This window comes from Tursiops truncatus, chromosome 20 (assembly GCF_011762595.2).
Source record: "Tursiops truncatus isolate mTurTru1 chromosome 20, mTurTru1.mat.Y, whole genome shotgun sequence".
Lineage (NCBI taxonomy): Eukaryota > Metazoa > Chordata > Mammalia > Artiodactyla > Delphinidae > Tursiops > Tursiops truncatus.
In genome coordinates this window covers 36088156-36098195 of record NC_047053.1, presented here as the reverse complement: position 1 = coordinate 36098195, position 10040 = coordinate 36088156, and positions in this window count along the sequence as shown.

The window sequence follows — 10040 nt, the reverse complement described above, 5'->3', positions numbered from 1 at the left end:
TCCTCTTCGTGGTGCGCGGGCCTCTCACTGTCACAGCCTCTCCCGTTGCGGAGCACAGGCTCCAGACGCGCAGGCTCAGCAGCTGTGGCCCACGGGCCCAGTTGCTCCGCGGCATGTGGGATCCTCCCAGACCAGGGCTCGAACCCGCGTTCCCTGCGCTGGCAGGCAGACTCCCAACCACTGAGCCACCAGGGAAGCCTGAAACCGTTGAGAATTTAAACATCCCTAGTTCCTTCAGCTCTTCCTCAGCTGCTCTCATTTCAAAATCTCACTGTTCTCTTTCTCTGTGCCCCTTTTCTTTAGCAATGTCTTTCTTTATAAACACTGCCACAGGCCTAAACTGAAGCTCTAGATAAAGTCCAATGGGCACAAGACAGAGAAAGACTATTACCTCCCTTGTTCTGGATACTGTATTTTTACTAATGCAGATCAGACTGTAGAATTTTCTATGGCCACTACAGATCATAGTAGCCTCTATATCATATCAGCATACTGAGGTTGCGGTCACCTAAACTGATTTGTTTTGGTATATGCCACCCTTAGGCCATGTCATCCTCATGTCTATTGAGTTAATACTTTTAGTAATAAATATAAAACTTATAATTTAACCCTTTAAAATTTTACCTCACTTAATTCAATTTAACGAACACTGATAGAGCGTTACTGTGTTTCACTGTGTTCAATTTGGGCCAGCGTTCCCATCCTACTGATGTCTTAGATCCTGAACCCCTCACCCAAAATATTCACCAGCTGTTTCAGCCTCAGATCTGATGCGCTCGTCTTCTGCATCTTCATCCAATCCCCTATAAAGCACTGATGAATACTGTGCCTCCTGAGAGGACTATTTTGAAAGAATCAACGTCTAAATGAGTCTCTCCTTCAAATGGAGGATAGAGCTGGTTTTTTGATAACTGTTAATTTTGATAAAATTCAAGTAGAGATTATCAAAAGTAGTACAATGAACTCCCATTTGCTCTCTACCCAGATTCACCCACTGTTTACATTTACCTCCATTTGTTTTATTCCTCTCTGTTCACATGTTTACATATGCATATTTTTCCTGAGCTTTTGGAGAGTAAGTTGGAGACCTCGTGTCCCTTTTTCTCTAAATACGTGAGTATGTATTTCTTAAGAACAAAGGCATTCTCTTATACAAACAACCTCAGTATAGTTACCAAAATTCGAAATTCAACATTACGCAAGACTATTATGTAATTCACAGTCCACATTCAAATTTCATCAACTTTCTCAGCAATGTCCTTTACAGCTATTTCCATCCCCACCTCCCTTCACCCCCTGTCCAGGAGCCAGCCTGGGATCGTTCAGTAGTCAAGCTCTTTATAGGAGGCTGTGGTTTTATTTCAACACTGTGCTAAAAACAGTTTGGAAACTTTTTGGGAAAATGCCAACCTAAGAAAAACAGTCAAAGCATCCCACCTTCCAAGGATGAAAATCTGGTACCCCTGAGGAGAGCAGAGCAAATGTACTACAGACTCTGAAGCTAATTCTCATGAAACCTTCACAAATGTTTCAAGCAATGGAAGCAATTGTAACAAGTGCAGCCACCTGGTGAGATGACTTTGGAGGAAATTTCCTCAAAGAGAGGAATGACTCCTAGAGCATTTGCTTATAAATTTGCCTCATGACTTGACAGTCAAACTGCACACCATCTTATCGTTTCAGCTCCTGGAGAATAGCGCCTATGTTATAGACACATTCTCTGGGGCCCATTTGTTAAAAGTACTGGGCTGCTTGAGCTGAGCCCCAGGTTTTGCTCCCCAAAAGGGCTATTTATACTTGCCACATAGGATGAACCCTTAACCTCTAAGTTGAGGCACGAAGGAGGTAGGTGGGCAAACGAAGATGTACAGGGTAATCAATTCCCAACAACTCAAAACACGTGTCACACTGATGGAGGATGGATAACATTGACTTCCCACCTACTCAATCCATAATGGACACCCAATAAATATGAATGCACATGAACAAGCCTGTGGCAGCAGGCTGTACAGTGACCTGCTAAACTAAGGCATATGGGGCTCCAACCGGAACTTAAGTTAATGATGACCAAACAATGTTGCTGTAGATTTCCTCCCCTGCACCCAGGTTCAAAGCCTTAGGGCTTAGTGCCTAATTGTTCTCCTTCTCCCTGTCTGTCTTCCTAACATCTGGTCATCAAACTTTTTCACATTTCTCACATTTACTCTTTCCTCTCCATTCTGGTCCAGGTCCCACTTTACTGGCTCCCTGGTCTCCAGTCTCTCTCCTATTGATATATTCTACATATTACCACTAATCTTCCCTTTAAAAAAATGTATATATATATATGTACATATATATATATATATATATATGTATATATATATATACATCTCCCCATGTGTCTATGTTTAATACTTTCCTCAAGTTTCCATTTTAGATCCAGCCAAAACAACTCATCCATGAGCAAGCCTTCTTCTTGGCCTTTGCTCTTGCCATTCATCTCTCCATACTACTCCACTCTGTCACTTCCTTAGAGACCTAGGCTCCATGGCTCCATGGGGGGGCCCAAGCTCCACACCCTGCAACCCTTCTCTCAGAGCTGAGTGTTGAAAACATTTGGCATCTATACTACTTTTTTGGCACTTGGCACATGACTCCTTAGATGATTTGTAATTTTAATGTATCTATTCTTTCTCCTAAGAAAGACTGTAAGCCCTTCAAGAGAAGACATCATGTTTAGCTCTCTTCTCATCTTATATTTGATGTAATGCCATTTATATAATTGGAACACAATGCATGTTCAGGTTAGTGATCATGAAATCTGTTTGAAAAAGGTCTATAACCAAATAATAATATAACAGCCAACATGTATTGAGCACAAAATAACCATCAAACACAGTGCTATACACTTTATGCAGATTATCTAATTTATCCCTTCCACAACCCAGTGATCTATGGACAGTTATAATCCCCATTTTACTGATGAGGAAACTGGGGCTCTGAGAAGCTAAGTAATTTGCCCATGGTCATCCAGATAGTGAGCAGAAAAACCAGGATTCAACACAGATGGTCTAATTCCAGAGCCCTGGCTCTTAACCACCAGGCTATGGCCATGAAAAAGGTAATCCTCCCACCCCAAGGCTTTAGATAATAATAATTGTGACACTGATGATAATAAATAAAAAATTTCCAAGGAAAGTGGGGCTTTGATCTACTCAAACAGCTTTACAATGTTTAATAACTTCACTCTTGCAAAGCTCTTTGGGTGTATAAATTCAATCCTTTTTTGTAAAACAAGATAAAATGAGTAGCAAAGTCATATTTAAATTTGGCCTGGGCTTTAAAGGTCTACTTTCTTCTTTTTATTTTGTTTTTTGGCAAAGGATAGTAAAGAGGAAGCCTCAAACCTCAGAACGATCTGCATTTACAGACCCGTTCCTGTGTTTCTGACTCCCAGGCCTGGCCAGAAATCTGTAATTTTCAGCTTCCACCCGGCATTCCTAGTGGGCTGGGGCTGTGGAGGGTTTGGTGGGGAGGATGGAGAAGGAGTAGGGGTGTGTTTTCTCATAATTCAGGCCAAGTTTGGGGTTCCAATGGGGCACTTGGTTCCTTCTCCAGAAAAGAAGACACAAAATAGGATGCATTGTATGTGTTCAGACTGTGTTCACAGAAGACATCTCAGCAAGGCAGACCCTGTCACAGCCAGCTGATGTCACCAAGAGAGGCGGGGAAGATGGAGGAAAGAAACAATAGGGGAAGAGACAAAGAGAAAGGGAGGGAAGATGGAGCAAAAAGGGAAGATGGCAAATATGGCAGAGGAGGTGAGAGCAAAGAGAACAGTGGAGGAGAGAAAGAAGGATGTGGAGCCATATTCCCTTCTCCCAGCCCTAAGCCACGGGTGAAAGCTCCCCTCCCTCCCTGTAATCCAGCGAGGACATATACCCTCCACCCTCCGGTGCTGTCTCGGGGCCCCGAGGTTGCAAACAGGGGTGACTTGTAAACAGTTTGTGACAATTTCCTCCGGTTCCTCCAGGAGTTGCCCGTTTCCTGGGGCCATTCCTTTCCTTGCAGCCCTCCGGGAGTCCCCTCCCCACAGACCCCAGCCAGGCTCCAGCAGCCCCCCCCTCCTCCATTCCCCCAGCTCTCCAGAGGGGCTCGCGTCTCCCCGATGCGCTCCGGTCTCTGTCTGAGCCATCCATCAAGGGTGGCAGGCTGAGGGAAACATGAAAAAGAGCCTATTTGGCTATTAACATCCCCTCCCGCTTTGTTGTCTCTCTCCTCCCATTCCCCTTCCAGCCCCCCCCCACCCCTCCCTTTCCCCTTTTGCGGGAGACAAAACCAGACTGACAAGCTGAAGACTCAAACATTAATCAAACTGCGCTCCGGAACAACCTTTCCCTCGCATTAATAAATACATTTGCGGCCCCTCATTGGACAGTTGGCCTAATTTGTTTCTTTTTTGCGGGGTGGGGGGAGCAGCCGCGCCCGCGCCCCCGGGCTCCCAGCAGCCCAGTGCAAAGCAGATGTTCCGCCGCGGACGCCGAGCAGCGCCGCGCGGCGCGCCCCGGAGGCCGCGGTTGCCATGGCGACGGCCGGGCCGCCTGCTGTCGCCGAGCACGCTGTCTCGCCCGTTCAGTGATTACCTCCATCTCCGCAGAGTTCGCCATACGGCCCGGATTCTAATCAGATCCCCTCCCCCTCCTCCCTGCCTCCTGGCGGAGCCCACCCTCCTCTGCCCAGCCTACTACCCTTCCAACTCCCACATCCTCGAGGCTCATTAAAAACTGCGGGTGCATCCCTAATAGTGCGGAGGAGAGCGGAGTGGGAGAGAGGCGGTGTGCTCCCGTGTTTAGGAACGACTGGCTGCCCTTGGGAAGAGGTTCTGTGCACCTGAGGCCATCTTTGGTGGCAATGGGCTCCCAGGGTCCAGCTCCCAGTACTATTCCCCAGAGACTCTTCCTCCTCCCCCTTCTTGGTTATGTTGAGGCAGGTCACCGAAGACCCCCGAGAGAGAGGTGAAGCAAGCAACCCTAGGCCCCCTCCACCTGGGCAGGACTCTTCCATTCTGATTCTGCAAGTGCTAGAAATCATTTCTTCTGCACAGACTGGAGGGGAGGAGGGTTTCTGGAGAAATCAGAGCATGTGTCCCTGTGTTACGCCTACTGGTTTCTCAGACTAAGAGGAGGAATGGGGAGGCTGCTACTCAAATGAGACAGGCCTGGCCTGAGTTAGGCCCACGTTCCTTCAATCCCCTCCCCATCACATACACAGTGTGCTCCCCACGCTTCCAGTCCTGATTTCTAGGTGGTCTCAGCTACGCTGCCAGCAGGCAGTCTTGCCAGTGGTGCACATGTGCCTTCTCCAGGCTTGGCAGTGAGCGAGGGGTGGTTGTGAGGCCGCAGGGCCTTGGGGTACTTCGAGGTCTCTCTGTTGGGGGAGGAGGGTCCCCTCCCTGAGACTTTGAGGCTGCATGACAAGATCCCAAACATGGCCCCCTTCCCAAACATCCCTGGCTTCAGGACAAACAGGGTAATAACAGAGGCCACAGGCAAAAGAGGACACAGGGGCTGGGGGGAGGCCAGCATGGAAGCAGGGCAAAGCATGTGGGACAGGGTGCAGGTTCCACATTTCAGGCTAAATCACAAGCCCGGAAATCCAGGGTGGTTGGCGGAAAGAATAATTTTGCTTTAAGGGAGGGGACCCCTCAGAGTGATAAGAAGTGTTGAAGTCCTCATCCCAGCCAGGGAAAGCTTGCTTAGACACTCCCACAACATCCAAAATGCCAGCCTCCCCCCACTGTGTTTGCCTGTGAAGTCCTGAGCAATATCAGTGAATGAGAAGAAATGCTACTCTGGGCTGTCTCTCCTGAGTCAGCTAGGATCCTCCTGTTAGAGAGAGCTCTAGATCAATCCTTCATTTTACAGATGAGAAAACTGAGACCCAGACAGGGACCATCACTGGCCCAAGATCCCACAGCCAGCAGAGTGGAAGCCGGCTTCGATTTCTGCTAGGAGCCCGCTGGTGCCCCTCCCTTTCTTCTCTCAGAGGCAGTAGGCTGGGAAACTGGTTTCCAAGAGGCACAGGCAGAATCCCAAGAATCTCAGGCCTCTCTAAGCCCGACGTCACCCTGTCTTCTGAAGGCCTGTCACCTGAAGGCGCTCCACTGATGTGACAGTACCCGTTGGCCCGCTAGCCCAGGGCCCCTCTGGGGGGGGGGAGCTTTTGTGGGGCCTCCCTCAGTCGATTGTCTGCAGCTTTGTCATTGTCCGTCTGTCACTCAGAAGTGAACCTCTGGGGGGAGAGGTCAGGCTGGTTGGTGGACAGGGAAAAAGAGGGCTGTCCCTCTCAGAGAGGGGTGGGGAAGATGGGGGACAGGGCAGCTCCTTCAACCTCCTCATCCCCACCCTCTCCAACCCTCAGCTACCCTAGAGAATTCCAGGCTTTGCTCATTTTAGGACCAGGACAGCAACTGCCCACAGAGACCCTTCTCTTCTTGGGCTTTCCTGGTGGCACAGTATTTAGGAATCCTCCTGCCAATTCAGGGGACACGGGTTCGAGCCCTGGTCCGGGAAGATCCCACATGCCGCGGAACAACTAAGCCGGTGCACCACAACTACTGAGCCTGTGTTCTAGAGCCCAAGAGGCACAACTACTGAAGCCTGCGAGCCATAACTACTGAAGCCCGCGTGCCTAGAGCCCGTGCTCCGCAACAAGAGAAGCCACCGCAGTAAGAAGCCCGCGCACCACAATGAAGAGTAGCCCCCGCTCGCTGCAACTAGAGAAAGCCCGCACGCAGCAACGAAGACCCAATGCAGCCAAATATAAAATAAGTAAAATTAAAAAAAAAATTAAAAAGACCCTTCTCTTCTTGCCATGTGAAATCTTGGGTCCCCATTGGAGATCTACTCCCTTATCCTGCCCTGTCTAGAAGAAGGGGCTGCAAAGGAGTCTTAACTCAAACCTACTCGGAAGGGGGTTCCATTGCGCCCGCAATTCCACACAACCACCTTCTGACCACTCCTGTGTTTGCCTGTGTCCCTGCCCCCATCTGCCTCATCAGATTTCCCAGGCTCCCCCCATCCCCCAACTGTAATCCTGCACAGATCCATCCCCTGAGAGCCCCTGTTTTCAGGCTGCCCTGACTTCCACTGTACACTGCCCCATCTCCCCAGATTGTGCGGTTTCCAGTCTCCCCTTGCTCCCCCTGCACACGAATCTACCTCCCCAGATTCAACTGTTTTCAGGCTTCTCTCTCTCTGCCCCCCTGTACACGAACTGTCTCCCCAGATCCTGCTGTTTCCAGGTCTCCCCATGTTTCCCAGGGACACAAATTGGCCTCCCTGGGTTTGGCAGTTTCCAGAACCCTCTTGCTCTCTCACTAGGCAGTTCCATTTCCCTAGATTCAACTGTTTTCAGGCTCTCCTCATTTGCCCTGTACACGGATTCCTCTCCCAGGTTCTGCTGTTTCCAGGCTCCCCAATTTCCCTTGTACACGAATCAGTCTCTAGCTTATGTTGATCCCAGCTGCCTAAGGGATTCAGTAGGTTTAAGGAGAGTGGAAGGAAGAAGAGAGTCAGAAAGAGGAGGAGGAGAAAGATTGTCATCAGGGAAGCTCCTTATTTCTCTTGCCACCCAGAGCTCTAAGCAGCTAGAACGCAGCAGACTCTGAGCCTCTGACTCTACAAATAGCTCCCTTGAGTTGATCTGCCCTGGGACACCCCAATTCTCCCCTCCCGGCTGCTGCCCAGGGTCTCAGCTTTAAGTGAAGCATCCTCTGGAGGGCCCCTTCTTGGAGGGGTGCTTGTGCATGCATGCGGCAGGGTAGACAAGAGCCTTCCCAAGCCCTGGGCTCTCTCAGCCCCAGCCTCCTGTCTCTCCCCTGATACTTCCTCCTTGCCTTCCTAGCCCCTCTTTGTCTCTTTCCCAGGAGGTACACCTTAGCTCCTCTCAGTTTATTCAGCTAGAACTTAAAGGAGACTCCAAATGCACCCCCCAGGGTAAAGGGGGTACAAAGCAAGAGACCTACCCTTTTTGTTTCTTTCAGCTTTTCAGGATGGAGTAGGATTAATCTCGGGTCCTAGAAATTCATTCTGTGCCTGGACTAGCATCCTGGCATGCTTCTGCAGCCTTCATAAACACTTGTTTCATCCTTGTTGCATACAAACAGATGCCCTACATCCTAATCCTCCTTGGGGGGAGGGGCGGGGGTGGCACAGTGTTCTGCAAGGCTTTCCAGGACCTTACCTTCTCTGATTCACTTTGGGGGCAATAGTGCCCCCAAAGCTTCTACTGGAATCTGGGGAAGTGTGTGTGATTCTCCATCTCCTTCCTCCACTCACGCACCCACCCACATACCCATTAGCCCGATCCCAGCCATTTTGTCAGTCGTGATGCTCCATCTTGCCGGCTCCAGCAAACATTCTGGGCTGACCCGGGAACAAACAGGAAGGCAGACCTGCTGGGTCCAAGTGCAGTGCTCTAACAGAAGACAGACCTTTCTTCAAAGTGAAGCCTATGGGGTTTCAGACCTCACTGCTTCTGCTCCCAAGACCAGAAAGCAGCTTTAGTTTCCCCACCTGTCAAGTGGGGAGGACACACCTGCTTCCCTCACAGCAGTTGGGAGTGCAAATACAATTACTTATGTGGAGGAAACAGAATTCTTTCACAGAACTTGACAAGTGTGTTATTTACATAAATCCTATTTAAAGAAACCTGTACAAGGAGCTATTCTGCATTTTGTAGATAAATTCTCCTTCCTTTGTTCGAAGATAAACGCAGTTGATGACAGTCATTTATTTCATTATTTTAAAAAACACTAGTGGAGGGAACTCCCTGGCGGTCCAGTGGTTAGGACTCAGCGCTCTCACTGCCGAGGGCCCGGGTTCAATCCCTGGTCAGGGAACTAAGATCCCACAAGCTGGGCGGTGTGGCCAAAACAAGCAAACAGAAAACACTATGGAGTTAGAAACTCTACAAACTACCTACAGACAGGTGTCAATATTCACTGAAATGTAGACTTAAAATGTGTGAATTTTAGTGTATGTAAATTATACCTCAATAAATCTGATTGAGAACATGCAAAGAACATGTGAATTGGGGTTTTGAATCAAGAGAGCCCAGGGTCACAGAGAGGTAAGCAGGGTTTCAGGAAACCCCCACTGCTGTCCCAGCTCTGTCACTTGTTCGCTGTGTGACATTGGGTAAGTCATCCTTTGAGCTTCACTTTCCTCAGCTGAAGCTCTTTTGCTTGTTCTCCCGGAACCACCCAACTTCCTTTTCCTACCTCAAAGCATAAACTTTCTTCAGTGCTCGAGTCCCTCACCCCCCTTCCCCAACCTCCAAGCTACCTGGGGAACGGGGTCAAATCTGAAGTGTTGGAAGGGAGGTCTGGTTTTCTTGACACTGTATTCAACAGGGGCCCTGTTTTCTCAGCACAACTGCCCCTAGTTCCTAGGGTCTCTCAGCCCCTCTTCCCAGCCAAGGTCCCCCCACCCCACCGGCACGCACCAGGCTCTGCTCTGTGGTCTAGGGTCCAAGGCTCAGCTAGATGTCATTCCTGCGGGCCTTTCCACGGCCACATCCTGATCCCCGCCCCGCCAGAAAGGAAGGAAGTGGGGCTGGTCTTACGGCGCCATCTTCTGGACAGACCTGTGAGAGTCTATTCTACTTGCAGGCTTTCGGAGAACCCTGAGATATTTTTTGGTTTCCAAAGTTTTTAAAAATCTCATCTGCGTCCCCATAACCAAGTTCTGAATTCTGGACTTTCCCAGCCATTTCTTAGGAGAGACTGTTCCTGGAGCCCCCTAACCTTCCGAACACAGGGCTCGACCCTCCAGAGGGGTAGGGATGATCCCTAAACCATCGAGACCCAGAAGCAGGTGAGGCCAGTCTCTTCCAATCATTCCATCAGAGAACCCATGTCTCCACATATGTTCCCATATGTCCCCAACATACCCACCCCATGAATCCCTGTCAATCACTAAGAAGCTGTTGCCTGGAGGAAGGGACATTGCCCCCATGACGTTCAGAGTTTCCTTCTACCCTCAAGTTTTCCTGAA